Here is a 6,000-nt window from a genome sequence, read left to right on the forward strand (position 1 = left end):
AGGTCGAGTCCACAGCCTGTATGTATGGCTTACAGTCTACAGAGAGGGACGGGAAAGGAATATAGCTGGCATGTGAGGACAGCAGCTGGCATATTTTAGATGCTTAATTTTTTTTTATCCTTTTTTGAATGAGTAGTCCTAGGAGGGCAGTACTGTCATCTCTCTTTTGCAAATGAGGTTACCAAGGGCAGAGAAAGTTACTTGCCCAAGGTCACACAAGGTGGGAGGTAGAGGGCTCAGGGTGTGTGTGTGTGTGTGTGTGTGTGTGTACACCACTGACTTAGCCAGGTGAAGGGTGAGCCCTGAGTCACCAGCAGAAGCCTCATCTTGTGGCTTCTGTAAGGACTCAGGAGTGGGTAAGCATGGAAATGTGTGTCTCAAATGTCTGTTTGCAGCCCAGAACCTGTCCCATGACCCGGGACTGACTGCTCTCTTTTCTTGGATATCTAGAGACATCTTGAGAGTACTCTTGGCCAAACTGAACTCCTGTTTTCCCCCAAATTTGTGCTTCCCAGGTTCTTCTCAGTAAATGCCACCTCCATCCCTGTAGTTGCGCAGACCACAAACTTTGGAATTGCTCTTGAGTTTCCTGTTGTCTTATACCCATGTCTGGTCCATCAACAAGTTCTTTCGAAGTATATCCAGCACCTGAAACATTTCTTCCTCCCCACTGCTGTCACACTAGTCCTGTCCACTCTCTTCACCGCCTGGATTGTCATAGCAGCCTCCTCAGTGGACTCCCTGCTCCCCAAGGTCTGCTCCTCACACACAGCCAGAGGGATGCTGTGACCACCTACCTCAGGTCACATTCTTCCCCTGCTCAGCATGCTCCTGTGCCTCCATCTCACACAGAGTAAATGCCAAAGTTTTCTCCACAACCTGCAAGGCCCTGCGTGACCTGTTCGTGTTCCTGGTCCAAAATCATCTGCTCGTCTCCCCTCACTCACTCTGCTCCAGCCACACTGACCTCAGAGCTTTGCTTGCTCCTCTCTTCACCTGGGACATTTCCCTAGATAGTCAAGGCTACCCTCACCTCTTTTAGTCTTTATTCAGTTGTCACCTTCTCCCTGAGATCTTCTCTGACCATCCTTCTAGAATTGTAGCATGAACACTTGTAGGTTAATGCCCCTGAACTTTTCCTTAGCATTAGTCATCACTGTTTAACATGCTATATAATTTATCTTGTTGTCTGTCCCTTCCCCATGCCCCTCCCCATCAGACCATACGTTCATGAAGGCAGGAGTTTTGTCTGCTTCATGCTTTGTCTCTGACACTTAAAAATGAATTCCTGGTAGGGATTCAGTAATTCTCTATTGAATGAATGGGTGGCTAGATGATTTCCGAGCACAGATCCTGACGCCAGCATCCTAGAGACTTGTCAGTCCCCTTTCCACAGAACTTTAAGGCCCTGCCTTAACAATTTCTGAGGTCTCAGACGTTCAACAAGTGTTTTCATCTTGCCTCAGCTTTGTGCTCAGCATTGGGAACATGGCAGAGAACATGATAGTTTTCCTGCCCCCAAATCGCTCACAGTCTCAGGGGTGGGAGTTCCACCGACATCAACTCACGCACAAACATGAAATAACAGAAAGGTAGAAAGTGCTGTAAGAGCATTTGGCAGGAAATATAATCTGGAAGTGAGGTTTGAGGTAATGAAGGGGTAGCCATTAACTCCATTAAGTGCCGGGGTGTGGTGAGTGTGTGTGTGATGGAACCTGGAGGGTGAGAGGGAGGGAGCAGGAGGTCAGACTCTGTAGATCCTGTAAGGAGTGTGTGCCCTTACCCCATGTCTGGTGGGAAGCTATAGAAGAGTTTTAAACTGGAAGGAGTCCTGGCTGGGTGGCTCCGTTGGTTAGAGCATCATCCCAGGTGTTAAGGTTGCAGGTTTGATCCCCAATCAGGGCACATAAAAGAATCAACCAATGAATGCATAAATAAGTGGAACAACAAATTGATGTTTTTTCTCTATCTCTCTCTTCCTACCTCTCTCTTAAAATCAATTAAAAATTAAACAGTGGAAGGAGGCATGACCAGTCATGCTGCTGTGTGGGGCATTGACAGGAGGGGGTGAGGGACTGAAATAGAGATCAGTGATGAGGTTAAAATAGCTGCTGCTAAGGAGGCCACAGGTTCTTGCCCTTTCTCCAGTCAGGAGGTGAAGTCTCCTCCCCTTTTATCTGGGCTGGCCTGTGACTTGTTTTGACCAATGGAATGCTGCGGAAGTGAGGCTCTGCCCTGGGCAAACGGGCAGGGCTGGGCTTTAAGAGGCCTGGCAGCTTTTGCTTTCACTCTCGGAGCCCTGGGCTTCTGTATAAAGAAATCCAGCCACCCTGCTGGAGAGAGATGTGGAAAGAGAGGCCCAGCCATCCTCTAGCTGTTCCGCTGTTTGAGCCGATGTGCCAGACACAGCGATGCCATCTAGGCCAGCCCCCCGCCGACACCCTGTGGTTGGAGGTGAGCCATCGTGACCCACCTCACCCTCTGAGCCTTGCTGAAATGACAGAATCATGAGCCAATAAATGATTGGTATTTTAAGCCATTGTGTTTTGGGATAATTTGTTACCCAGCAAGAGCTTACTGAAACAAGCTAGTATTTTTTGAGATCTTAACGTTTTAAATATATTAGTTTATATAATCCTCACAGTTATACTGTGTGGTAATATATCATTAATCCCATTATGCAAATGAGGAAACAAGGGTACAGAGGAAGTAACGAAATGTTAGCGAGATAGCTGGCACATAGTGCTGTGTGATAGTTGTTTTATTAGCATCAAGTTCATCATTAAAACGTCCATAATTGTTAAAGAAGTGGTGTAAGATAAGTAAAAGCATCATTCTCTCACTACTGGCATGATTTTAGATAACTCACGTCACCTCTTCCAGGCTCCAGTTTCTTCACAGCAAAATGGAGGTTGGAATAGTACACACTGACAGGGTTGTGCTGAGGAGCACAGTGTCAGTACAGTCAGCCCCCGGACGGTGTGCATTGGAACCGTGCAGGTGCGCTTATGTGCAGATTTTTCCAGTTGACCCACGCAGGTCGTTCAAGGGTCGCCTCTGCAGCCTGGGCTCCGCGCCGGTCTGCAGAGGACCAGCCCTAGTCCTGTCCAGGTTTTCGACCGTGAGGGCGGTTGGTACCCTTAACCCCCATGTTCAAGGGTGACCTTTACCTGCCATATGGCAGGGGTGATAATTGTGATTAGTCCGGCAGGCAGGCCTTGGTGGGCTGTGGTGAGGACCTGAATTTGGTTCTCGGTGAATGGGAAAATATCGGAGCGTTTTCCCTGAAGAGGGGTGTGATGTAACAGGTCGATGGGATTCCTCTGGCCGCCCCGTGGACACGAGGGCGGAAGCAGGACTCCAGCGAGGAGGCTGCTGCACTAATCCAGCTGAGACAGTAGGGTTTGGTCTCAGCAGCAGAAGTGGAAGTGGGGAGATGAAGTCAGATTTCGGATACAATGTGAGGAAGAGTGGGCAGGATTTGGGGTATATGTGTGGGGAGAGAAAAGGGAGTCAACAACTCTTAAGGGCTTTAGCCCAAGCAGAAGAAGGGAGTGCCAGTAACTATGTGGGGAGACTAAGGAGCTGTGAATGTGGATGCGTGACGCATCCCAGTGGATTTGCCGAGCAGGCGTGGGGAACACGGGAGTCTGGCATTCAGAGGTGAGATCTGGGCTGGAAGTATAAACTGGGGAGCCATTTGCATTTTGGTGGTATGAAGGCCCAGGGTGAGATCACTAAGGCCGGACGCACGGGTGGAAACGGAGGCCTGGGAGCATGCACAGGGCGCCCTGAGGAAGGTGCGCCAGAATCTAGGTGAGAGACGAATGTGGCGTGGACGCAGCAGGGGCAGTAGTGAGCAGGCGTCTGGATACATTCTGAAGGCAGAACTGGCAGAGAGTGGGTTGTAGGCGATGACAGAAAGAGATGGACCAGGCCTCATGCAAACAGGAGAGAGTGAGAACTGGGGACAGCGGCTCTGCTGTCCCCCCCCCCTGCCCCCCACGCTGTGGTCTTGCCTCTCCGCATGTGCTGCTTCCTCTGTTCGCAAGCAGCTGCGCTGCTCCTGGGTCACTCACGCCCCGACTCCATGCGGCCTTCCAGTACAGCGCCCCACAGCTCCTCTGCCCGCATTCCGGATTCCCCAGACAGGAGCTGGGTCTCGGGGTCTGCCGGGGAGGGCTGTGGCCTGGGCGCCTCAGATAGTCCGGAAGTGTGGCTGACGGTCGGCGTATTGAGGGCAGGTATCGGGCAGGACTTTCTGGAGTGAAGACACGTGAAGTGTGATCTGAAGTGTCAGGTGATGGGAGATAGGGACTCCACAGGTGACTGCTTGTAGCCAGGCCAGTAGATACTTTAAAAAATGTTATTTAATAATTTTAGATTTACAACAAAGTTGCAAAGATGGTATAAGAGACTTCCTATATAGCCTACACCCAGCTTCCCCCTAAAGTTAACATCTTACACGTTTACGGTACATTTTTCAAAATGAGGAAATTGATATTGGTTAGTATTCTAACTAAACTCCAGACTTGATTCACATCCTACCCACCTTTCCACTAACGTTCTTTTTCCGTTCCAGGATTCGGTCCAGGGCACCACGTTGCATTTATTCGTCATGTCTCCTTGGTCTCCAGTCTGTGACAGTGTCTGGTCTTTCCATGCTTTCATGACCTTGACGGTTTTGAGGTGTACTGGTCAGGTACTTTGTAGAATGCCCCTCAGTCTGGGTCTGTCTCATACTTTTCTCATGGTTAGACTGGGGTTGTAGGTGTGGGGCAGAGCCCCACTCAGGTGATAGTAACCTGGGTCTCCGCCTGGAGGTGTCATCTGCCAGGTTTCTCAGCTCGTGTTGCTGTTTCCCCCCTTTCCTCCCTCTGTTAGAAGCAAGTCACAAAATCCAGCCCACACTCAAAGGGAGGAGAATTAAGCCCCAGTTCCTATAGGGGAAAGTGTCAAAGAATTTGTCTTCACATGTTAAAGTCACCACAGTAGTTAATAAATACAGGAAGGTACTTTGAGGCTGTGAAATGTGCTATTTCTCCTTAGAGTTCCACGCACAAATTTTAACATTCATCATGGGTCTTGCTACGACATTCTTCCCTGTGGTGTTCTGGAGTTGATTTTTGACTTCCCTCATTTATTCTGTGTTTATTATTTGGTATTCTTCTGTAGGATTATTTGTCTCTTCTACCCCATTTATTTTATTTGAATAATCATTGATTTATATCAGTATGAACTCATGGATATTTATTTTGGGGGTATAATCTGGTATTGTGATTTTTTAAAAAAATAATTTTATTTATATCTTTTTAAATTTTATTTACTTATCTTTAGAAAGGGAGGGAAGGAGAGAGGGAGAGAAGTATCAGTGTATCGTTGCTTCTCATGTGTCCCCCATTGGGAACTGGCCTGCAACCTAGGCATGTGCCCTGACTGTGAATCGAACCTCAACCTTTTGGTTTTGCAGGCCCACGCTCAATCCACTGAGCTACACCAGCCAGGGCTGGTATTGTGATTTTTTTCACTCCAATTATTCCTATTTTGGCTCCTGTGTTACTGTATTTTGCTGTGTATAATGTGTTCCCATGTATAATGCTCACTCACATTTTGTGCGCATCATACACGGAATTATTATACCCACAGTTTGTAGCCATTTCACCCATGTATAATATGTATCCTTATTTTTCCCTCAAAAATTGTGGGCAAAAAAGTATACATTATACATGGCAAAATACAGTATTTGCTGCTTTTTATTATTTTTTCTTGAGCGTGTCCTCACTCCCTGGCATTGTAAGATGCTCCAGGCTTACCTGGCATTTTCCCTGTCCCAGCCCTGGAATCAGCCATTTCTCCAGGAAGCCTGAGTTCCTTTTGTTGGAGAAAGGTGTTAGAAACCAAGGTCTGGGCACCAAGTGTGGTCACTGCTCCTGGGGTGTCACTGTTTCCGGTCCCTGTCAGCTGACAGAGCTGGGAAATGTACATATGTGTACAAATGCA

This window comes from Artibeus jamaicensis, unplaced genomic scaffold (assembly GCF_021234435.1).
Source record: "Artibeus jamaicensis isolate MK-2021 breed Jamaican fruit bat unplaced genomic scaffold, CSHL_Jam_final contig_47, whole genome shotgun sequence".
Taxonomy (NCBI): Eukaryota; Metazoa; Chordata; class Mammalia; order Chiroptera; family Phyllostomidae; genus Artibeus; species Artibeus jamaicensis.